Here is a 26,984-nt window from a genome sequence, read left to right as displayed (position 1 = left end):
TACGAGTGAGAAAAACTCATCGTAGTCAACACCTTGAACTTGTCGAAAACCTTTTGCGACAATTCGAGCTTTGTAGATAGTAACACTACTATCAGCGTCTGTCTTCCTCTTGAAGATCCATTTTATTCTCTATGGCTTGCCGATCATCGGGCAAGTCAACCAAAGTCCATACTTTGTTCTCATACATGGATCCCATCTCAGATTTCATGGCCTCAAGCCATTTCGCGGAATCTAGGCTCATCATCGCTTCTTCATAGTTCGTGGGTTCGTCATGGTCAAGTAACATGACCTCCAGAACAGGATTCTGTACCACTCTGGTGCGGACCTTACTCTGCTTGACCTATGAGGTTCGGTAGTAACTTGATCTGAAGTTACATGATCATCATCATTAGCTTCCTCACTAATTGGTGTAGGAGTCACAGGAACAGATTTCTGTGATGAACTACTTTCCAATAAGGGAGCAGGTACAGTTACCTCATCAAGTTCTACTTTCCTCCCACTCACTTCTTTCGAGAGAAACTCCTTCTATAGAAAGGATCCATTCTTAGCAACAAAGATCTTGCCTTCGGATCTGTGATAGAAGGTGTACCCAACAGTCTCCTTTGGGTATCCTATGAAGACACAATTCTCCGATTTGGGTTTGAGCTTATCAGGATGAAACTTTTTCATATAAGCATCACAACCCCAAACTTTAAGAAACGACAACTTTGGTTTCTTGCCAAACCACAGTTCATATGGTGTCGTCTCAACGGATTTAGATGGTGCCCTTTTTAACGTGAATGCAGCTGTCTCTAATGCATAACCCCAAAACGACAGTGGTAAATCGGTAAGAGACATCATAGATTGCACCATATCTAATAAAGTACGGTTACGCTGCTCAGACACACCATTACGCTGTGGTGTTCCAGGTGGCGTGAGTTGCGAAACCATTCCGCATTGTTTCAAATGAAGACCAAACTCGTAACTCAAATATTCTCCTCCACGATCAGATCGTAGAAACTTTATTTTCTTGTTATGATGATTTTCCACTTCACTCTGGAATTATATGAACTTGTCAAATGTTTCAGACTTATGTTTCATCAAGTAGATATACCCATATTTTCTCAAATCATCTGTGAAGGTCAGAAAATAACGATACCCGCTGCGAGCCTCAATATTCATCGGACCACATACATCAGTATGTATGATTTCCAACAAATCTGTTGCTCGCTTCATTGTTCCGGAGAACGGCGTTTTAGTCATCTTGCCCAAGGGGCATGGCTCGCAAGCATCAAGTGATTCATAATCAAGTGATTCCAAAAGCCCATCAGCATGGAGTTTCTTCATGCGCTTTACACCAATATGACCTAAACGGCAGTGCCACAAATAAGTTGCACTATCATTATTAACTTTGCATCTTTTGGCTTCAATATTATGAATATGTGTATCACTATGATCGAGATCCAACGAACCATTTTTATTGGGTGTATAACCATAGAAGGTTTTGTTCATGTAAACAAAACAATAATTATTCTCTAACTTAAATGAATAACCGTATTACAATAAACATGATCAAATCATATTCATGCTCAACGAAAACACCAAATAACACTTATTTAGGTTCAACACTAATCCCGAAAGTATAGGGAGTGTGCGATGATGATCATATCAATCTTGGAACCACTTCCAACTCACATCGTCACTTCACCCTTAACTGGTCTCTGTTCATTCTGCAACTCCCGTTTTGAGTTACTAATCTTAGCAACTGAACTAGTATCAAATACCGAGGGGTTTCTATAAACACTAGTAAAGTACACATCAATAACATGTATATTCAATATACCTTTGTTCACTTTGGCATCCTTCTTATCCGTCAAGTATCTAGGGTAGTTCCGCTTCCAGTGACCAGTCCTTTTGCAGTATAAGCACTCAGTCTCAGGCTTAGGTCCAAACTTGGGCTTCTTCACTTGAGCAGCAACTTGCTTGCCGTTCTTCTTGAAGTTCCCCTTCTTTCCTTTGCCCTTTTTCTAGAAACTAGTGGTCTTGTTAACCACCAAAACTTCATGCTCTTTCTTGATTTCTACCTTCGCCGATTTCAGCATCGCGAGGAGCTCGAGAATTACTTTCGTCATCCCTTGCATATTATAGTTCATCACGAAGTTCTATTAACTTGGTGATAGTGACTAGAGAACTTTGTCAATTACTATCTTATCTGGAAGATTATCTCCCACTTGATTCAAGTAATTGTAGTACTCAGACAATCTGAGCACATGCTCACTGGTTGAGTTATTCTCCTCCATCTTATAGGCAAAGTACCGTCAGAGGTCTCATACCTCTTGACATGGGCATGAGTATGAAATACCAATTTCAACTCTTGGAACATCTTATATGCTCCGTGGCGTTCAAAACAATTTTTGAAGTCCCGGTTCTAAGCCGTAAAGCATGGTGCACTTAAACTGTCAAGTAGTCATCATATCGAGCTTGCCAAACGTTCATAACGTCTGCATCTGCTCCTGCAATAGTTCTGTCACCTAGCGGTGCATCAAGGACATAATACTTCTGTGCAGCAATGAGGTTAATCCTCAGATCACGGACCAAGTCTGCATCATTGCTACTATTTTTCAACTTAGTTTTCTCTAGGAACATATCAAAACATAAACGGCGAGCAACAACGCGAGCTATTGATCTACAACATAGATATGCTAATACTATCAGGACTAAGTTCATGATAAATTAAAGTTCAATTAATCATATTACTTAAGAACTCCCACTTAGATAGACATCCCTCGAGTCATCTAAATGATCACGTGATCCAAATCAACTAAACCATGTTCGATCATCACATGAGATGGAGTAGTTTTCAATGGTGAACATCACTATGTTGATCATATCTACTATATGATTCACGTTCGACCTTTCGGTCTCCAGTGTTCCGAGGCCATATCTGCATATGCTAGGCTCGTCAAGTTTAACCCGAGTATTCTGCATGTGCAAAACTGGCTTGCACCCATTGTATGTGAATGTAGAGCTTATCACACCCGATCATCACGTGGTGTCTCGGCACGACAAACTTTCGCAACGGTGCATACTCAGGGAGAACACTTGTACCTTGAAATTTAGTGAGATATCATCTTATAATGCTACCGTCGATCTAAACATAATAAGATGCATAAAGGATAAACATCACATGCAATCAATATAAGTGATATGATATGGCCATCATCATCTTGTGCCTGTGATCTCCATCTCCAAAGCACCGTCATGATCACCATCGTCACCGGCGCGACACCTTGATCTCCATCGTAGCATCATTGTCGTCTCGCCAACTATTGCTTCTACGACTATCGCTATCGCTTAGTGATAAAGTAAAGCAATTACAGGGCGATTGCATTGCATACAATAAAGCGCCAACCATATGGCTCCTGCCAGTTGCAGATAACTCTGTTACAAAACATGACCATCTCATACAATAAAATTTAGCATCATGTCTTGACCATATCACATCACAACATGCCCTACAAAAACAAGTTAGACGTCCTCTACTTTGTTGTTACAAGTTTTACATGGCTGCTACGGGCTGAGCAAGAACCGTTCTTACCTACGCATCAAAACCACAACGATAGTTTGTCAAGTTAGTGTTGTTTTAACCTTCACAAGGACCGGGCGTAGCCACACTCGATTCAACTAAAGTTGGAGAAACTGACACCCGCCAGCCACCTGTGTGCAAAGCACGTCGCTAGAACCAGTCTCGCGTAAGCGTACACGTAATGTCGGTCCGGGCCGCTTCATCCAACAGTACAGCCGAACCAAAGTATGACATGCTGGTAAGCAGTATGACTTGTATCGCCCATAACTCACTTATGTTCTACTCGTGCATATAACATCTACGCATAAACCTGGCTCGGATGCCATTGTTGGGGAACGTAGTAATTTCAAAAAAAATCCTATGCACACGCAAGATCATGGTGATGCATAGCAATGAGAGGGGAGAGTGTGTCCACGTACCCTCGTAGACCAAAAGCGGAAGCGTTAGAACAACGCGGTCGATGTAGTCGTACATCTTCATGATCCGACCAATCCAAGTACCGAACGCACGGCACCTCCGTGTTCTGCACACGTTCAGCTCGGAGACGTCCCGCGAACTCACGATCCAGTAGAGCTTCGCCGGAGAGTTTCGTCGGCACGACGGCGTTTGACAGTGATGATGATGCTACCGACGCAGGGCTTCGCCTAAGCACCGCTACGATATTATCGAGGTGGATTATGGTGGAGGAGGGCACCGCACATGACTAAGAGATCAATGATCAATTGTTGTGTCTATGGGGTGCCCCCTAGCCACGTATATAAAGGAGTGGAGGAGGGGAGGGGCCAACCCTCTCTATGGCGCGCCCTAGGGGAGTCCTACTCCCACCCGGAGTAGGATTCCCCCTTTCCCTAGTTGGAGTAGGAGAGGAAGGGAAGGAGGAATAGGAGAGAAGGAAAGGGGGGCCGCCCCCCAAACCTATTCCAATTCGGCCTCCTGCCCAAAGGGGGGCGCACCAGCCCCTTGTGGGCTGGTGTGCTTCCTTCTTATGGCCCATAAGGCCCATAACTTCTCCCCGGCGAATTCCCGTAACTCTCCGGTACTCCGATAAATACCCGAATCACTCGGAACCTTTCCGACCTCCGAATATAGTCGTCCAATATATCGATCTTTACGTCTCGACCATTTTGAGACTCCTCGTCATGTCCCTGATCTCATCCGGGACTTCGAACTACCTTTGGTACATCAAAACACATAAACTCATAATACCGATCGTCACCGAACGTTAAGCGTGCGGACCCTACGGGTTCGAGAACTATGTAGACATGACCGAGACTCATCTCCGGTCAATAACCAATAGCGGAACCTCGATGCTCATATTGGCTCCCACATATTCTACGAAGATCTTTATCGGTCAAACCGCATAACAACATACGTTGTTCCCTTTGTTATCGGTATGTTACTTGCCCGAGATTCGATCGTCGGTATCTCAATACCTAGTTCAATCTCGTTACCGGCAAGTCTCTTTACTTGTTCCATAATGCATCATCCCGCAACTAACTCATTAGTCACATTGCTTGCAAGGCTTATAGTGATGTGCATTACCGAGAGGGCCCAGAGATACCTCTCCGACAATCGGAGTGACAAATCCTAATCTGGATCTATGCCAACTCAACAAACACCATTGGAGACACCTGTAGAGCACCTTTATAATCACCCAGTTATGTTGTGACCTTTGGTAGCACACAAAGTGTTCCTCCGGTATTCGGGAGTTGCATAATATCATAGTCATAGGAACATGTATAAGTCATGAAGAAAGCAATAGCAATAAACTAAATGATCATAGTGCTAAGCTAACGAATGGGTCTTGTCCATCACATCATTCTCCTAATGATGTGATCCCGTTCATCAAATGACAACACATGTCTATGGTCAGGAAACATAACCATCTTTGATAAACAAGCTAGTCAAGTAGAGGCATACTAGGGACACTCTGTTTTGTCTATGTATTCACACATGTATCAAGTTTCCGGTTAATACAATTCTAGCATGAATAATAAACATTTATCATGAAATAAGGAAATAAATAATAACTTATTATTGCCTCTAGGGCATATTTCCTTCACGAGGTCATCAGACTCCCTTGGCTCTTGCACGATATGACCGAGGTCATCGACATCCCGGGTTCGAACGTAAGTCTCTTGAAAGTTAGCTCGGAAAGCATCTTCGAGGTCTTCCCAACTACCAATCGAGTTCTCGGGCAGGCTCTTAAGCCAATGCCGAGCCGGTCCTTTGAGTTTTAAGGGCATGTATTTGATGGCGTGGAGGTTATCGCTTCGGGCCATGTGGATGTGCATTAGGAAGTCCTCAATCCATACCGCTGGGTCTGTAGTCCCGTCGTAGTGTTAGATATTGATAGGTTTAAACCCATCTAGGAACTGGTGTTGCATCACGTTGTCTGTAAAGCACATGGGGTGAGATGCTCCTCGGATCCGAGTTGGCGTGTCGGACATCCGATGTCGTCACGGCTCGATAGTGTGTGCAGTCACGTGTATTGCCATATTTGGCCAGCCAAGCCAGATATCCCATATGTTCAGCGGGTGGGCGCTCTTGAGAACTATAAATGGAGCGGGTTGGGAACCTGCCGTTGGATTTCTTCCGCGGATCATAAGTATTCCGAAGTGGAAGTGGATCCTTGCCGTGACGACGTAGTATTTCGGGAGGATTAGGATATCTTCCCGCTGACCTATCTTGGCCTCGAGGAGGATGATCTGGATTTTTGGCCCAATCACGCTTTGACAGCGGGATCCTGGCAACCTCCTTAACGAATTTCGAGAGTAACTCCCTTCGTGGACAGTGATGTTTATTTTCAGCCGTTGTTTCCTCAAGTTCTTGCTCGGCACTAAGTACCTCGGTCCACTTGTCAGTTAGTTTATCTTGTTTGGCCTGAAGCTTCTCAGGCTTTTGCTTCATGCTTTTGGTGGTGCTAATTAACCGCCGGCGGAAGGCCTATAGCCGAGGATCATCTAAGGGTTCCTCGGGGATATCAAATTCGTCGGGTCCAAGGCTTAAATCTTCTTCGGACTCTGGATAATAGTCATGGTCCTCGGGGTCATCATCATCCCCATTGGGTGCGGCGCCGTCAATGGGACCGCCGCGCGTTATCGCCTTCTTTATGGTCTTCGGCACCGATCGAAGTGTCGCCATTATCGGTTGCTTCATGGCTAGTGTTGCTGTTGCCCGCGCCTTTATTGCGGCGTCTCCGGCGTTGATGTTTGGGAGGCCCTTTATATCCTTCGCCATCCTTGGGAGTGTCTACCATGTAGACATCGTGGGTGGAGGTAGCCGCCCAATTTCTGGTGTAGCCGGTGGGAGTGATGCGGTATATGACATATCATCGGTATATTCGTGCATGTCGATGGCCTCCTCAGAGTTATAGTGCAATATGTCAGTTAAGTCCTCGGCCATAGCGACTAGGTGGGTGACGAGTGGGAAGAAAAATTCCGCACCTCCGGATTTACATCCGATCTGGTCATAGAACGAACTCTACCTCTCCGAGATTCCAAGACTCTGTATTCGGTTTAGCATCTCATTTGGAGCAGAGAGGTCGGCTTCGCCCATCTCTTGACAGTAGGCGGAGCTAACCTGAAGTTTAGTCGAGGTGCTGCCTGATGCAGCCTTGGGGTTTTCGCTGGGGGAGGCTTGACGCCTGAGCCGGTGAGGTAATGCTCAGATCCGAGCTTGAAGCTAGATCCGGGGCACAGATTGCATCGTCAGCCAGCTCTGAGATTGAATCTGGTGTGTGGACAACGACATCCGTAGAATTCTCGGGCTGATCTGACACCCAAACCGAGAAAGCAAGCTTGCTGCATGAATCCGAGGCGTACTCCGGATTGCCAAACCGGATGGCTTGGCCTAGGAAGAAATTCTCTATTTGGCCAAGATGGCCAGTCGAGTCGGCATGCAACACGATGTTGCCGAAGGCAAAAAGCTGACCGGGGACGAAGATACCCCCGCAGCCAATGTTGTCATTTATCCGAAGATTCAACATCGAGCTCTTGTGACCACACAGCGGGACATGTATGGGCCACCAATGTCGATGCTAAACCGGGGGATCTCGGGTTGGGGGTCCCAAGCTGGTGATCTGAGCAAGATGGTAACAGGAGAAGGTAGGGACACGGTGTTTACCCAAGTTTGGTCGTCTCAAAGAGGTAAAACCCTATGTCATGCTTTTGATATATTGATTGTGATGGAGTACAGAGTACAGTATGACTTACCTTGAGATTGTATGAAGGAGTCTAAGCTCTCGACCTTAAAAAGCCTTTCTCTAAAGACTAAACCCCAGAGCTTATATAGATATCTAGGGTTTACACATGGTCGGTTATAATCAAGGATAAGCATGCCGATCATTCAAATAAATCTTGAAGTATACGCCAAGTCTTCGGAGATTTTCATCTTGATTACGCCGAGGGTCAGGGCTTGCATGGCCCATTCATCAGTCATCAGCAGGTCCTCGGCCCGGCCAATAAGTGGCGGACTGACATGGTAAGCACCCACTAGTCCAGGACAACGCCACTCGTCGAGGAGCATGTGAGGTTTGTGTTCCCTGACTCCGTCTGCCAGAACTGGGGTGTTCTACAAGCCCCCTCCTTCGTTTTTTTCTATGGGGCGACAATTTGTTACGCATGTCGTGGCCGCTGGTGTCATCTGGTCTACACCGACGACTTTTTGATCACTGCTTTAGCGAGTTCACGCGTTTAAACAAGTTTGCTCCTCTGAGACCTAGAGGCGGCAACGAGCTTTGCTCACAGCGCCATTGGTGGATGCAAGAGGAAGAAGACTTCAGCACCCTCAGTAATTTGGATGTATGTTTTAATATCTAGCCTTTGGCCTTTTTCGCAAAAAGAAAAGAAAAACATAAGAGTCCTGCTTCACCATTCTCCGATAAGGCATACACATTTTAAAATTCTATTTTCGTGGCACTTTTGTAGGGTGATGCATCATATCTTTGCTGCGTATCACAGTCTTCAAAAAGCGATATAATAAAATATCAACGAACACACGTGCACGTTTACAAAAACCAAATGAGAAAAAAGAGTGTCCACAGTTCCACACACAGTCCTCGCTTTATTGCGTCACCCGAGTAACAAGGAAGAAACACACCGGCCCCTGAATACGCATTTCCCTAGATACAAGGAAGTATGTGGATTCGATCAAGTATATTTGGGCAATAGTCGGGGTAGACTTTGTTTCTTGTTCCTTCCGCACACGTTCCAGAATACCTTCACGCAATCACGCTTCACGGTCTCGAACAGTTTGGTCTGTACAGGTGCCTACGTTGCGTGCTGAAAGAGTCTAATACGTGTCGCTTTTCGCTCACAATTTTGTCTCGAACATACACCTGGGCGGTGACATGGCAAAAACAACTAATAATGGCACTGTACGGCAGACAATGTTGACATATCTTATTGTTTCAGTTCAATCAGGAACCAACTACGTACTGAAGACTTCGTTCAGTATAGAAAGTATGCTCCTGCACTTTATTTATTAATTAACAAAAAAAGAAAACGTAGTGGACAACTATTTTACACTACTTCTCGCAAAAAAAAAGTCTTTTGCGCTACTAGAAACAAATGTATCCAGTCTGTACAAATGATGGCGCTAGGGTACATGAACGGATAAGGAAAAGGGAAAGAGATAGAAATGGATAGGCCGGTGGCGTCGCTACTAGGAGGACGTATCTGCAAAACGTGACGACTTATTTGGATGACTTGCTCGATAAGGTTCCACATAGGTCCAATAACTTGTGTCTTTTTGCTTTCGAAAAGCTCGCCGTGCATCTTCCTGAAGTTTGTATGTCCTTTTGACCTACCACTACTATGTTCTCAGCAAAACTAGACGGAACAAAAGATACAGTACAACAAACGGTGGTGTAGCAGAGAAATTGTCCCAATCGAGGGCGGATTTTGTACAACCAATTGGTCATGCAAACCTATATTCGCTCTACATTTTTTATATATGTTAGAGCATCTACAGCCGGACTTGACAAATTCGGTCCCTCAAATGCCCGCGAACGCGACCGAGCACGTCCGCAGGCACTGACCGGGCACCCCTCAAATCGTGTCGTCCACATCCGTGTATCTCATATCCGAACCCCTATATCCATACTAAATCATGCAATGTCGATCAACCAACGTAGATCAGCTGACCGGACATAGAATCAGACATAGGATAGCACAATAGTTCACCAAAAGATCACGAACGACTTTTCAAAGGTGGAAGATCATCCGATTCGTCGGACGAGGAGGAGGAGACGATGACGAGGCCCTTCGGGTGCTCGACGGCCCGGTCCTGCTGGCACCTGAGCTTGGCTAGCCGAGCCGCCTCCGTCACCTTCTCCTTCGCCTCCCGCTCGGACTGCTCCATGGCAAGCCGGAGAGCCTTCGCGTTCTTCCGGCGGAGCCGCCGAGCGTCCATCTCCGCCGTCGTAAGCGAACGGCGGTAGACCCACGTGAGGAGCCGCTCATCCTCGTCGAGCTCCATCGGTAACTGGCGGCGGCCGCGGACAGAGCTCTCAGCTGCGTCCCTCCCTTGCCCGCTGCCTCTCGCGGCGGGCGGCGCGCGCCTCCGACACCAGCGTTCGCGTCTAGGCCGGCGGGGCGGACACAAGCACCCAACGCTGCCCACGCGGGGGAGCAGCAGCCGGGGCGGGGGGAGGGGCAGGGGACAGCGTGGGGTCCGGGCGGACTGCACAGCCCTTGCGGAGCTGCTGTCTATACTGTGACTTTCTTTTTTACATAATTGCATCGCTTACCTCAAAGCCTGTCAGAAGGCTGGTGCAGGCTTCGGTCAGTCCGCTCTTAACGGACCGAACCCTCTCAATCACTATACCCATGAGGATGCGGTGTTCTTCCACGATAGAAGCACCTCGCAACGCTTCCATTAAAGTATTCGGTGCCTCTGGATGGACAGAGGTCACCGGTGGGATTTCCTTCTTTCGAAGGGGGCTGCCTGCCTGATTCCGGAGCCGTATGGGTCTCCGGAACAGTATTTGGCTGGGGGCCGAATTGGATATGGCCCCCACCGCCAGTCTCCGGGGGGATTTGCTCCCCCATATGCCCGGCGGTCGAGGTGTCACCCTCTGGCGCCACCCTGACGGCCTCCTGCGTCTCCCCCTGGCCTGTGAAAGTCCTTCGGGACACCGCCTCGGCGTCGTCCGTGGCCTTGGGAGAGGTGGCCATCGGCAGTGACCCGCTGTCCATAGCATTTGAATCCAGCGAACCCCCCGATGAGGATCGCTGGGAGCTGTCATGGGCCGGACTGCAGTGCACGATCCAACACATTAGAATTACAATATAAAGGAGTCGAGCATATAAGTGCATCAGAGCCTTCGAATACTTATGATTCGGCCGGGGGCTTATCCCTGGGACGCCACTCCGAGCTGTTGTCGGTATCCGGCGCGGTGTTGTCCGCAAGGGAGGCTCTCCCTCTCTTGGACGCTTCCGCCTCCAGACACGTGGAGGCCGCCCTTTTCTTCCTTCCCCCCTCACGGGGGAGTTGCTTTCTTCCTCCTCCTCCTGTTCCTCCTCCTCCTCCTCGTCGGTGGCGGGTGAGGAATGCGTCTCGGCGTCTTCGGGCGTCACGTCCGAAGTGCCCTTGTTGCTTTCTTCCTCCTCCTCCTCTTCCTCCTCCTCCTCGTCTGGTCCCCTTGGCCTTCTTCTTGGCCCTCTTCTCCGGCGCCTGGTAGGGCGCCGAAACCAGCATCTTCGTCAGAAGTGGAATTGCTGAGTCTTCGTGCAATGGGGCCGGACTCTTGACCAGCTCCACCTTCTTCGTCCAGCCCTGAAAAAATAAGATGGGGAAGCTCAGACATTCTCCTTGAGTATATAAGTAAAGGATACACCTTGAAAACACGAAAAAACTTACTGGACTGGCGGGGTGGGTCAGGTTGTACCCACGATCTTCGGTCTCCTTCGGCCACATCTCGTTGGCCTTGAAGAGGACCTTCCAAATACCTTCGTGCGTAATGCCGAATAAGTGTTGCAGGGTCTGGTGCTTGGCCGGATCGAACTCCCACAAATTGCAGGCCCGGCTTTGGCATGGAAGGATCCGGCGAAAGAGCATCACCTGGATCACATTGACAAGCTTGATGTTCTTGTCGACCATGCTCTTGATGCGCATCTGCAGCGCTGTCAGCTCGTCCGACGAGGCCCAGTTTAGGCCCTTCTCTAGCCAGGAGGTGAGCCGCATCGGGGCCCCGGACCTGAACTCGGGAGCCGCGTCCCAGGTGGTGTCGCGGGGCTCTGTGACATAGAACCACTGCTGTTGCCACCCTTTAACGATCTCCACGAAAGTACCTTTGGGCCATATGACGTTGGGCATCTTGCTCACCATGGCGCCTCCGCACTCTGCGTGTTGGCCGTCCACCACCTTCGGCTTCACATTGAAGATCTTCAGCCACAATCCGAAGTGGGGTGAGATGCGAAGGAAGGCCTCACACACGACAACAAATGCTGAGATGTTGAGGAAGGAGTTGGGGGCCAGATCGTGGAAATCCAGCCCGTGGTAGAACATGAGTCCGCGGACGAATGGGTGGAGTGGAAATCCCAGCCCGCGGACGAAGTGGGGGATGAAGACTACCCTCTCATAGGGCTCCGGGGTAGGAACGATATGTCCCTTGGTCGGAAACCGGTGGGCGACTTCCTTGGCCAAATATCCGGCCTCCCGGAGCTTGGTGATGTCCTTCTCCTTGATGGAGAAGACCATCCACTTGCCCTGCGCTCCAGATCCGGACATGGTCGGAGTGCTTTTTTGAGATGGAAGGGATGGAGGCTTGGGCGCTGGAGCTCGAGAATGGATGGGCGGAGAGAGAGAGAGAGAGAAGGCATGGGTGAAAGGGGTGAATCCTTATCTCCTTATAAAGGCAGCGAATATCAAGTGCCTCCTCACTCGCCTTAAAACTCGCCTATTCCCCAAGGGCCGTGTAAACAGCACGGTTGGATTACCCATGCCCGTATTGATGAGAACCCGCAATAAGGGGACACGATCTCTGCCTTGACGAGACGTGCCAATAAAATCGCATCTCGAAATATGGAGCGGCAGGCTAGAAAACGGTTTGAAATAATGACCGGGTGGTGACGTGGTGTCACGCTATAAAAAGTTGTCAGTAGATTGGACTCGTGAACTATTATATTCTCTGCGGTTGTGTGTGGTACTTGTTTTGCAGAGCCGGACACGTTCTTTGTGTTTGAAGGCTGTTTTGGAGTATTCGGAGAAGGAACCCGCCTTGCAATGCCGAAGACAATCTGCGCGTCGGACACCTCGTCATCGAAGTCTGGTTCAGGGGCTACTGAGGGAGTCCTGGATTAAGGGGTCCTCGAGCTAATGGGCCATGAAGATACAAGACAGAAGACTCTCTCTCGTGTCCGGATGGGACTCTCCTTGGCGTGGATGGCAAGCTTGGCGTTCGGATATGAAGATTCCTTTCTCTATAACCGACTTTGTACAACCCTAATCCCCTCCGATGTCTATATAAACCGGAGGGTTTAGTCCATAGAGGCAATCACAATCATACAGGCTAGACTTCTAGGGTTTTAGCCATTACGATCTCGTCGTAGATCAACTCTTGTAATACTCATATTCATCAAGATCAATCAAGCAGGAAGTAGGGTATTACCTCCATAGAGAGGGCCCGGACCTGGGTAAACACCGTCTTCTATTACCATCGACCTCAGACGCACAGTTCGGGACCCCCTACCCGAGATCCGCCGGTTTTGACACCGACACATGGGCTGGGAGGAGCCAGCGCCGGCATCCTCGCTGCGCCGGCGAGGGAGCCGATCCTGAACTGCCCCCTGTGTCCACCTTGGACCTCCCGAGGGCAATGCGGAGGGCGAGCTCCTCGTCGATGTCCATGTTGGAGTCGGAGCGGCTGCCGGCGCTCAACATGGTCGCCGGAGGCACCGGAGCTGTCGGATGGATCGAATCGGAGGGGATAAGAAGAGACGGAGTGAGCGCGGAGTGAGCTAAGGTTTCTGGATTGGGGATATATGTGGGGGCGGCATGGGGTCGTGGTGGGCCGGGCTGACGTGGCGGATGCGCCCGGGCGCCCCATACCCGCCCCATATTTGGGCTAGATATGAGGGGTGCCGAACAGCCCGAACGTTTGAGGTCCGTTTGAGGCGCCTGTCTAGGTCAAAAAATCGTGGTCGGTTAGTGACCGGGCGGGCAGCCCGGGGGTTTGAGGCCGATTTGGGGCGCCCGGGTGTAGATGCTCTTAGCAAATACTATACCATGTGTTCTTTTTCTTTTCTTTCAAAGAAGAAAACATCTACATCTCGGACATATTTTAACTAAAATATACCGGACAAGACTAAAACTAGTCTAGTGCTGGGCGAAGCGGATCTCCACTCCCATGACTTGTCTTCCCTATGTCCGGTAGCCTGCTCATTGGAGTGCCATGAGCCCTGGAGGGATATGTTTCAGCACGAGGGAAAGAGTGGCCTCTGCCTCTGCAAAGCACGGATCAGAGTTGATTTTTGGGCGGGGGTAGACGGTCGTCGTGGTCTACACCCCTGCTCACTAGGCAAGTCATGACTGTGTAACCGGGCGGTGGCAGTGGCCTTCGTGGGACCCAAGCGCCAGCAGGCTCCCATGATCTACTTTTCCTTGTTGTTCGCTATGGCCGCGGACGTGACAACCTCCGGAGACATGGCTTCTTTTCCCCACCTGCCTGACACGTTGCCGCCATTGCGACGCAAGACGACGTTGGCTAATCTGGATAGGCAAGGAGGGGCTAGCGATGGTGGTGGTGCCGATCTAGAGGGTTTGCCGGCAAGCCAACTTGTATAAGGCTGGCTCGCTGGGCAACCCAGGTCGTTGCAACGCCGGAGAACTTCTTCTTCTGCTTGCCGGAGGCCATTGCGGGTGTTGTACAAGGAGGAGATGGAGAGAGGAGGTGAGGTGTGGCTATAGCCTAGCGACTAGCCACGTTTATATGGCGAGCGGATGAGTGGAGCCATCGAGAGAGGTGTTTAATGTCGGCCAGCACACGAACGGACGTGTGGTGCTTGGGGAGCCAGAGTAGGCTCCTCGGCACACGCACTAGTTTAATGGAGGTAGGAGGGAAATGGATGTCTTTTCAATGTGGAGAGAAGGTGTGTGCAGTGGACGGCGCTCTCAGCTGGCGAGCCACTTCAATGCCGGCTGCAGTGAGTGGTCACGTCCTCTCTGGACCGGCATGAATGCAAGCAGTTGGCTTCGGGTGGGAATGCGGGTGGGTGGGGAGAGGGTTTTTTGGTGGGCCGGGCAGTTAGAAGTGGGCATGGAAGCGGTCAGAATGCCCACAAAGCCCCCCTCCCCTAGTTTGTCTCCGGTTTTCGGGAAAAGTGTGTCCAAACCGCCGACAGATGAATGCAAGCCCGCGTTGGATGGCAAACACATCCGGACCGCGCGGTACGGACGGTTGCAGGTGGTTTGTGGGTTGGCGTTTGAGATGCCCTTAGGATTTTTTCCTATGTGGGTTGTTTGATTCGTAGGATTCTAAACCATAGGACATTTTCCACAGGATCAGTTGCACTAGATTTCATATGAATTTTTTCATCCACTCCAACCTCTTTGAAATAATCCTACGTTTTTCCTATGCACAATCAAACACCCTTACAATCCTGTAGTATCTAAGATGCCATGCCACTCTATTCCTACATTTTCCCTATTCATGCTCTTTGGAGATCCTGTGAATCAAAGAGGCCCTAAAGGCCACATATTAATTAGAACATGCCCTAACAAAAAAACCTTATGGAAAACTAAAAAAATTACATTAAAGTCCTTGAAAGTGTTGAAGCCTTCTTCCTCATGCATCCACCGACGGTGCACCATGAGCAAAGCTCGTTAGCGTCTTTGTGCCTCCATCTTAGCGGAGCAAATTTATTGAAACACATGAACTTGGAATCGGCGGTCAGGAATTTGTCGATGTAAACCAACATACGACTTCGACTTTGGTAGCAAATCGCAGCCCAAGAAACAACACATGAATGGGTCTGAACACCCCAGGTATGGCCAAGCAGAGTCAGGGGAAGCAATCTGGCAGGCTCGTCGACAAGGCCGAGGCTGGCCAACCTTCTTAGTCAGAACTGGAGTCGGTTGACCAAAACATATAGTCATGTTGCCCGCCCAGCGGGACAGTGCCACTGTGACAAATCTTCTTCATAAAAAGCCTGACCCGAATAACCACACCCGAGGACACATGATCCTCCGCAGACCTCCAGGCGATACAAATAAGCACCATAAGAACAAAGGCGATGCGGGAAGACCTCATTCCACACTAAGGGCGATACCATCACTCGCCATCGCCAATCAGAGACAAATCTAAATCTATTCCTAATCTGTCACCACTTGACCAAAGCCTTGGGTCCCCACCCCATAGTGATAGATGGAGGGAGAAGTAGCTTGTGCCTTGTCAGGGAATTGGGAAAGATAGGCAACTGTGTGGCTTGTGCCTTGTCGGGGAATTGGGAAAGATAGGCAACTATGTACTCTTAGGTCACGATAGTCACGAGGAACATAACGATTCGTGTGTACTCATTATATGGTGGTGGCGCCGAATCCGGAGGGTTTTTTGACAAGCCAACCAATATAGGGTTGGCTCACTAGGCAACCCAGGTTGCTCCAACACTGGAGAACTTCTTCTGCTCGCCAAAAGCCATGGCGGGTGTTGTACAAGGAGGAGATGGAGAGCAGAGGTGAGGTGAGGTTATAGCCCGGTGCCTAGCCACATTTTTATAGCGGGTGGATGAGTGGAGCCAACCGGAGAGTGCCACTTCTTGAGCTTGCATTGGTTTTCCCCTTGAAGAGGAAAGGGTGATGCAGCAAAGTAGAGATAAGTATTTCCCTCAGTTAAGAACCAAGGTATCAATCCAGTAGGAGAAACATGCAAGTCCCCAAATATGCACCTACACAAACAATCAAACACTTGCACCCAACGCGAAAAAGGGGTTGTCAATCCCTTCACAGTCACTTGCAAAGGTGAGATCTGATAAAGATAGATATAAAAGATTACTAAAACATAAAAGTAAATAAAGGTAAATAAATTGCAGCAAGGTATTTTTGGTATATAGATCTGAAAATATATAATGGAAAATAGACCCGGGGGCCATAGGTTTCACTAGAGGCTTCTCTCTTGAAGGAAAATAATACGATGGGTGAACAAATTACTGTCGAGCAATTGATAGAAAAGCGCAAAGTTATGACGATATCCAAGGCAATGATTATGAATATAGGCATCACGTCCGTGTCAAGTAGACCGACTCCTGCCTGCATCTACTACTATTACTCCACACATCGGCCGCTATCCAGCATGCATCTAGAGTATTAAGTTCATAAAGAACGGAGTAACGCCTTAAGTAAGATGACATGATGTAGAGGGATAAACTCAAGCAATATGATGAAACCCCCATCTTTTTACCCTTGATGGCAACAATACAATACGTGTCTCGCTACCCCTACTTTGTCACTGGGTGAAATCACGCAAGATTGAACCCAAAACTAAGCACCTCTCCCATTGCAAGAAGAACCAATCTAGTTGGCCAAACCAAACCGATAATTTGAAGAGAAATACAAAGATATCAAATCATGCATACAAGAATTGAGAGAAGATTCAAATAATATTCATAGATAAATTGATCATAAATCCACAATTCATCGGATCTCGACAAACACACCGCAAAAGAAGATTACATCGGATAGATCTCCAAGAACATCAAGGAGAACATGGTATTGAGAATCAAAGAGAGAGAAGAAGCCATCTAGCTACTAGCTATGGACCCGTAGGTCTGTGGTAAACTACTCACGCTTCATCGGAAGGGGAATAGAGTTGATGTAGAAGCCCTCCATGATCGAATCCCCCTCCGGCAGGACGCCGGAAAAGGCCCCAAATGGGATCTCACGGGTACAAAAGGTTACGGCGGCGGAAAAGTATTTTGGTGGACGCTTCTGTTGGTTTGGATATTTGGGAATTTATAGGCCAAAAATTAGGGTTAGAGGAGCTCCGAGGGACGAACAAGGCAGGGGGCGCGCCCTGGACCCTTGCCGTCGCCTCGGGACTCTTCTGCCTTGGTCTCCAAGTCCTACATGTGACTTCTGGTCCAAGAAAAATCATCGTAAAGTTTTATTCCGTTTGGACTTCATTTGATATTTATTTTCTGTAAAACTGAAAAACAAGGAAAAAAACAAAAACTAGCACTGGGCTATAGGTTAATAAGTTAGTCCCGAAAATAATATAAAATAGCATATTAATGCATATGAAACATCTAAAACGGATAATATAATAGCATGGAACAATAAAAAATTATAGATACGTTGGAGACATATCAGAGAGGTGTTTAATGTCGTCCAACGCATGAACATACGTGTGGAGCTCGGGGATCGGAGTAGGTTCCTCGGCACACGCGCTAGTTTAGTGGAGGTAGGCAGGCAGACGGATGCCATTTCAATGCAGCGAGAAGGTGTGTGCACGGGTGGCACTCTCGGTCGGCGAACCACTTCCATGCCGGCTGCGGTGAGCGGTCGCGATCACTCTGGACCGGCATGAATGCGAGCAGTTGGTTAGGCCGGGAATGCGCGCGGGCATGGGAGATGGGTTTTTGGTGGGTCGGGGCAGTTAGATCGGGCGTGGCAGCGGTCCGGACGCCCGCAAAGCCCCAATTTGTCTCCGGTTTGCGGGGAAAGTGTGTTCGAACCGCCGAATGGACCAATACAAGCACGCGTTGGATGGCAAAACACGTCCGGACCACACGGTACGGATGGTTGCGGCTGGTTTGAGGGTCGGCGTTGGAGATGCCCTTAGGATTTTTTTTTCTATGTGGGTTGTATGATTCGTAGGATTCTAAACCATAGGAAATTTTCCGTAGGATTCAGCTGCACTAGATTTCATAGGAAATTTTTCATCCACTCCAACCTATTTGAAAGAATCCTACGTTTTTCCTATGCACAATCAAACACCCTTACAATCCTATAGTATCTAAGATGGCATGCCACTTGATATGTCTCCGTCGTGTCTGTAATTTTTGATTGTTTCATGCCAATATTCTACAACTTTCATATACTTTTGGCGACATTTTATATTATTTTTGGGACTAACATATTGATCCAGTGCCGAGTGCTAGTTCTTGTTTGTTGCATATTTTTTGTTTCGCATAATATCCATATCAAACGAAGTCCAAACGAGATAAAAATTACGGAGATTCATTTTGGAATATATGTGATTTTTGGAAAGAAGAATCAACGCAAAACAGTGCATGAGGTGGCCATGAGGCACTAGGACACGCCCAGGGGGAGCGGTCGCGCCCTGGTGGCTTGTGAGCAGCTCGTAATACGGTTGCCTACCTTCTTTCTCCGCAAGAAAAATAATATCCGGAGAAAAAATCGTGTTAAAATTTCAGTCCAATCGGAGTTTTGGATCTCCGGATATTTAAGAAACGGTTTTCGGCCAGAAAAGAGGAACGCGAAACAGAAGAGAACGGAGAGAGAGAGAGAGAGAGAGAGAGAGAGAGAGAGAGAGAGAGAGAGAGATCCAATCTAGGAGGGGCTCCTGCCCCTCCGCCGCCATGGAGACCTTGGACCAGAGGGGGAACTCTCCTCCCATCTAGGGGGGAGGCCAGGAAGAAGAAGAAGGAGGGGGCTCTCTCCCCCTCTCTCCCGGTGGCGCTAGAATGCCGCCGGGGAATCATCGTGTGACGGCAATCTACTCCAACAACTCCGTCATCTTCACCAATAGCTCCATCACCTTCCCTCATATATATTCAGCGGTCTACACTCCCGTAACCCGTTGTACACTCTACTTGAACATGGTGCTTTATGCTTCATATTATTATCCAATGATGTGTTGCCATCCTATGATGTTTGAGTAGATTTTTGTTGTCCTTTCGGGTGATTGGTGAATTGCAATGATTTGTTTAATTTGCTTGTGATTATGTTGTTGTCCTTTGGTGCCCACCTTAGAGTTAGTTGTATGTTGATAGGACTATGCATTGAAGGGCAAGAGTGACAGAAGCTTCTTCCTACCATAGAAATTGATTCATACGGGATTAAAGGGGGACCAATATATCTTAATGTTATGATTGGGTTTTACCTTAATGAATGTTAGTAGTTGCGGATGCTTGTTAATAGTTACAATCATAAGTGCATAGAATTCCAAGTAAGGAATGACATGCTAGCAGTGGCCTCTCCCACATAAAAACTTGTTATCGGTCTAGTAACTTAGCCAATTGCTTAGGGACAATTCCGTAAATCCTACCACCACTTTTCCACACTCGGTATAGTAATTTAATTGTACTTTAATTAGAACAACACCTAACTTTTATTTTTCACGTTCTTTATTATCTTGCAAACTTATCCCACTACACCTACAAAGTACTTATAGTTTCATACTTGTTCTAGGTAAAGCGAACGTTAAGCGTGCGTAGAGTTGTATCGGTGGTCGATAGAACTTGAAGGGAATATAAATCCTACCTTTAGCTCCTCGTTGGGTTCGACACTCTTATTTATTGAAAAAGCTACAATTGATCCCCTATACTTGTGGGTTATCACCACTCTATTCCTACGTTTATCCTATTCATGTGTTTTGGAGATCTTGCGAATCAAAGAGGCCCTAAAACCACATGTTAATTAGCACATACCCTTACAAAACCCCCGTTACAAAAAACTAAAAAATACATTAAAGTCCTTGGAAGTGTTGAAGTCTCCTTCCTCATGCATCCACTGATGACGCGCCATGAGCAAAGCTCGTTAGCGTCTTTGTGCATCTGTCTTAGCGGTGCAAATTTATTGAAACACATGAACTTGTAGAATCAGCGCTCAGGAAGTCGTCAAAGTAAACCAACATACGGTTGCGACTTTAGTGGCAAATTGATGCCCTAGAGAAAACACATGAAAGGGTGTGGACACCCCAGGTATGGCCGGGTGGAGTCAGGGGCACAAATCTCGCAGGCTCGTCAATGAGGCCGAGGTTGGTCAACCTTCTTGGCCAGAACTAGAGTCGGTGGACAACACATAGCCATGTTGCCCGCCCCGTGGGACAGCGCCACTGTGTCAAATCTTCTTCATAAAAAGTCAGACCCGAATAACCAAATCCGAGGACACATGATCCTCCACACACACCTCCATGCGATACGAACAAGCACCATAAGACAAAGGCGATGCGGGAAGACCACATGCCACACCAACTACATCGCCATCTCTTGCCACCGCCGACCAAAGACAAACCTAAATCTATTTCTAACCTGTCACCACTAGACCAAAGCAATGGGTCCCCACCCTGGAGTGACAAACGGAGGGAGAAGGGCCTCGTGCCTCGTCGGGGAGTTGGTAAAATCGACAACTACCTACCGATCATGAGATCATGTCGCGAAAAGGATAGTAATACCGGCACTGGAGACAATAACACTCCGGACAATGCCGAAGATCTCGAAGACCCCGTCGAGCCTACGTCCAAACAGGATGATTGGGAGGAGGGACAAGTTAACCCCGACGAGCCGGTCGGGAATGACGATTCGGAAGATAGTAACTATCTACCGATCTCCGAGGATGATGTTAGCCTCGGCAACAAAGACTTCATCATGCCAGAGGAACCCCTCGAGCAAGAGCTCTTTAAGCGTCAACTAATCGCAACTGCGAGAAGCCTAAGAAAGAAGCAGCAACAGCTACAAGCCAAACAGGATACCCTCAACGACAGATGGACCCAGGTCCTAGCTGCCGAAGAATACGGCCTCGAGCGCCCAACAAAGAGTTATCCGAAGCGTCGGCTACTACCACAATTCGACGACGAGGCCCTTCAGCCAATACTGTCAAGATATGACCGCACTGATGAACTAGACCGACCTCCACGTGGGCGAGATAAAGCGGCTACTTACGCCGAACACCAACCCGCACCACCTCGCCGTAGAGGAAAAGAGGTAGCGGCTCCAGGATACACCTACGACCTATGACAGGACCTGGACAATAGAGCCGGCCAAGCTAGATCAATCTATGGATCAAGGGGGCGTGCCCCAACGCGAGAAGACGGACATCAAGCCTGGCGCGATAGGCATAACCTCACCCGGGCTGAAAATCGAACACAGATGCCATCCGAACTCCGTCGTGATGTTGCCCGATACAGAGGCGCCGCACACCCCTTATGCTTCACCGACGAGGTAATGCAGCACCAGTTTCCAGAAGGGTTTAAACCCGTAAACATTGAATCATACGACGGAACGACAGATCCCGCGGTATGGATTGAGGATTTTTCTTCTCCATATTCACATGGCTCGCAGTGACGATCTCCACGCCATCAAATACCTCCCCTTAAAGTTGAAAGGACCAGCACGGCACTGGTTCAACAGCCTCCTAGAGAACTTCATTGGTAGCTGGGAAGATTTGGAGGATGCCTTTTGAGACAACTTCCAAGGTACCTATGTTCGGCCTCCAGATGCTGATGACCTCAGTCATATAGTCCAGCAACCCGGAGAGTTAGCCCGCAAACTCTGGACTAGGTTCTTAATTAAAAAGAACCAAATCGTCGATTGTCCGGACGCCGAAGCCCTCGCGGCCTTTAAACATAGCGTCCGCGACGGGTGGCTCGCCCGACACCTCGGACAGGAAAAGCCGAAGTCCATGGCAACTCTTACCGCACTCATGACCCGCTTCTGCGCGGGAGAAGATAGCTGGTTGGCTCGTAGAAGCAACAGTACCAGCGACCCTGGCACCTTCGAACCCAGGGATGGCAATGGCAGGCCACGACGCAACAAACATAAGCGTCACAACAACAACGAAGAAACTGAAGACACGGCGGTTAACGCCGGATTCAGTGGCTCTAAATCCGGTCAGCGGAAGAAGCCATTCAAAGGAAATAAAGATGGTCCATCCAGTTTGGACAAAATACTGGATCGGCCTTGCCAGATTCATGGCACCCCTGACAAGCCTGCCAATCATTCCAACAGAAATTGTTGGGTCTTTAAACAGGCCAATAAGTTAAATACCAAACATAAGGGGAAAGGGCCGCCAAGCGAGGACGATGAAGAGCCTCGCCCACCGAATACAGGGGGACAAAAGAAATTTCCCCCTGAGGTGAAAATAGTGAACATGATATACGCCACGCATATCCCCAAGATGGAATGCAAGCGCGCACTAAGGGATGTCTATGCCATAGAGCCCGTCGCCCCTAAATTCAACCCGTGGTCGGCTTCTCCGATCACCTTCGATCGCAGGGACCACCCGACCAGTATCCGTCATGGAGGTTCGGCAGCCCTGGTCCTCGCTCCAATTATCGACGGATACCATCTCACTCGAGTCCTTATGGACGGCGGCAGCAGTCTTAACATGATCAATCAAGACACTGTCCATAAAATGGGTATTGACCCATCAAGAATTAAGCCTAGCAACACTACCTTTAAAGGAGTGATACCCGGCGTCGAGGCCCACTGCACAGGCTCATTAACATTGGAAGTAGTCTTCGGTTCACCGGACAACTTCTGTAACGAAAACTTGATCTTCGACATCGTCCCCTTCCGCATCGGTTATCACGCACTGCTCAGACGTACTGCCTTCGCCTGCTTCAATGCAGTCCTGCATTATGCTTACTTAAAGCTCAAAATGCCTGGACCCCGCGGCGTTATCACAGTCAATGGAAACATGGAACGCTCCCTCCGTACTGAGGAGCTGATGCCTACTACGCAACTTTATTCTTGTAGACACGTGTTGGGTCTCCAACTGCAGAGTTTTGTAGGACAATCACAATTTTCCCACAAGTGGATGACCTAAGGTTTATCAATCCGTGAGAGGTGTAGGATGAAGATGGTCTCTCTCAAACGACCCTGCAACCAAATACAAGAAATCTCTTGTGATCCAAACAAACCCAATACAATGGCAAATTGTATAGGTGCACTAGTTCGGCGAAGAGATGGTGATAAAAGTGTAATATGGATGGTAGAAATATATTTTTATAATCTGAATAAATAAAAACACCAAGGTAGCAAATAGTAAACGGGCACAAAAACGGTATTGCAATGCTTAAAATGAGGCCTATGGTCCGTACTTTCGCTAGTGCAACCTCTCAACAATGCTAACACAGTTGGATCATATGATTATCCCTCAAAGTGTAACGAAGAATCACTCCCAAGTTCCTATTAGCGGAGAACAAAAGATAGGAATTGTTTGTAGGGTACGAAACCACCTCAAAGCTATTCTTTCCGTTCGATCTAATCAAGAGTCCGTACTAAAATAACACAAAGCTATTTTTTCGTTCGATCTATCCTAAAGTCCATACTAAGATAACACCAAAGCAAGTTCATATTCATAATACTCAATCCACACAAAGAACTATAAAGAGACCCCAAAGTTTCCGTCGGAGAAAAACGTGCATCAACCCCTATGCATAGATTACCCCAATATCACCGCGGGAATCCGCGAGTTGAATGCCAAGACACATATCAAGCGAATCAATATGATACCCCAATTGTCACTTCAAGTATTCATACCGCAAGATATATATCATGTGTTCTCATCTCTGAATATTCAATCCGACAAGACTTTCAAAGGATAAAGATTTAGTTCATCATAACAAGAGTATAGAGGGTAGAAACATCATATGATCTGACTATATTAACAAAGCCCATGATATAGATCACGAGAGAGATAGATTAAACACATAGCCACTGGTAAAAACCCTCAGCCCCAAGGGTGGACTACTCCCTCCTCATCGTGGTGGCCACCGGGATGATGAAGATGGCCACCGGAGATGATCCCCCCCCTCCGGCAGGGTGCCGGAACGGAGCTAGATTGGTTTTTGGTGGCTACAGAGCCTTGCGGCGGTGGAACTTCTGATCTAGGTTAACCCCGAAGGGTTTCGAAATATTTGGGAATTTATAGTGCAAAGAGGGGGTGCGGGAGGCCACCGAGGTGGGCACAACTCACATGGGCGCGCCAGGGGGGCCTGGCACGCCCTGGTGGGTTGTGCCCCCCTCGAGGCACCCCCAGGTGCTGCTCTAGCCCAATGGATGTCTTCTGGACCATAAAAAATCCCCATGGAGTTGCGTTGCGTTTGGACTCCGTTTGATATTGAATTCCTGCGATGTAAAAAACAAGCAAAAAATAGCAACTGGCACTGGGCACTGGGTCAATAGGTTTATCCGAAAAAATGATATAAAGTTGCTATAAAATGATTGTAAAACATCCAAGAATGATAAGATAACAGCATGAATACTTCATAAATTATAGATACGTTGGAGATGTATCAGCATCCCCAAGCTTAATTCCTACTCGTCCTCGAGTAGGTAAATGATAAAAGAAATAATTTATGAAGTGTGAATGCTAGCAAAGTGCATAAGTTTGATCAATGATAATTTCAATCACTTTTCCTAGCATCATAACAACAATTCTTTCTTATAAAACTTCTCATGTTATAGTAGCAACCAAATCACATGTTAAGGTTCAAACAATGAACTCTCTTGAAACTCAACAACCTATGTTCTTAGTCACCAAGCAATTGCAATTCAACTTATTCAACAGAGTCTAAGTAAGAGCTCCACATACTCAACTATCACATGAGCAAAACGTTTCAACCGGACACATAGAAAGATAGGGGCTTATTGTTTTGCCTCCCAACATATTCACCTCAAGGGTGATTTCAACAATAATAACTCATGCTACCCATATTCAACTGGACATATGTGCCTAGATCTTTCCTCACCACATGATCCTTTCCAAAAGAGAAAAATGAATAAAAAGCAATAGAGAGAATAACTTTGACTCTTTGCATGAAAATAAAATACTGAAAAGTAAAAGATAGGCCCTTCGCAGAGGGAAGCAGAGGTTGCCATGCGCTTATTTGTTTGTATGCTCATTCCCTTAGTGCAAGAGAACGTCATGTTGTATTGCCCCTTAAGATGACAACCTTTATTATGCAGTCTGTTGCTTTTATTCTTTGCCATCCAAGTTCGTACAACGCTCAATTTTCTCTTACACTAAATGATCTCACTTTTAGAGGCAATTTTTATTGCCTTATTGCACCGATGACAACTTACTTGAAGGATCTTGCTCAATCCTTAGGTAGGTATGGTGGACTCTTGAAAATAAGATTTGGGTTCAAGGGTTTTTGGATGCACAAGTAGTATCTCTACTTGGTGCGGAATTTTTTGCTAGCAAAGATGGGGGGCAAGCACCACATGTTGAAGGATCTATGACAATATGACTTCTATGTGAATATGAACAAACATAAATCATTATGTTGTCTTCCTTGTCCAACGTCAACAATTTTGGCATATAATATTTTGATGGGGGCTCACAATCACAAAAGATTTCCACGATAGTGTATTTGCATGTAAAAGTACTCTTCCTTATACTAATTATTCGTGAATTGCTTGTATGACCAATATTGTGATTGTCAAGCCTCAAAAGATTTCACTTTCTAAACCTAGCGTGAAGCTACCACTAGGCATGATATGAACATATAATTTCAACTTCATGATATTCAATTCATTCAACAATTTACTCATAGGATATAAGTGAAGCACAAGAGTAAATGACAAACTACTCCAAAAAGATATAAGTGAAGATCATGCGAGTAGTTAAGTAAAGAGGTAGCTATTTGAGGACTCTCTCTTATTCAAAAACTTTCAGACCTAAATATTTTATTAAAACAGCAAGCAAAACAAAAATAAAATGACATTCTAAGAATAGCACAACTCATGTGAAGAAGCAAAAACTTAGGCTCAACCGATACTAACCGATAATTGTTGAAGCAAAAAGGTGGGATGCCTACCAGGGCATCCCCAAGCTTAGATGCTTGAGACTTCTTGAAATATTATCTTGGAATGCCTTGGGCATCCCCAAGCTTGAGCTTTTGTGTCTCCTTAATTCTTCTCATATCACGGTTTTCCTAAATCTCAAAAGCTTCATCCACACAAAACTCAACAAGAACTCGTGAGATAAGTTAGTATAAACCAATGCAAAAACCTTATCATTCTCTACTATAGCAAATCACTAAAATTATTATTGAACATTGCATACTAAATGCTGCTGCATATTTAATACTCCTATCCTAAAATAGAATCATTAAACAAGCAAACATATGCAAACAATGCAAACATAACAGCAATCTGCCAAAACAGTACAGTCAGTAAAGAATGCAAGAGTATCAATACTTCCCTAACTCCAAACATTATGAAATTCTACCACACTGTAGAATATTCATCAGAGCTTATTATGCAAAAAGTTTCAACATTTTATCACATTCTGACTTTTCTAGGGAATTTTTGCAACAGCGATAAACGTTCTGTTTTCAAACAGCAACATGTAGACTTGTAAAATAAGCATAGTAAAGGCTATCAATGCCACTTTTATTGAAATAAAAGATGCAAAACATTATTCTAAATAACAGAAAGCAAATCCTAACAAAATTAAATGAAGCTCCAAGTGAAACTCATATCATGTGACGAATGAAAACATAGCTCCA

This window comes from Aegilops tauschii, chromosome 3, assembly GCF_002575655.3.
Source record: "Aegilops tauschii subsp. strangulata cultivar AL8/78 chromosome 3, Aet v6.0, whole genome shotgun sequence".
Lineage (NCBI taxonomy): Eukaryota > Viridiplantae > Streptophyta > Magnoliopsida > Poales > Poaceae > Aegilops > Aegilops tauschii.
Note: the sequence above shows the minus strand (reverse complement) of the source record.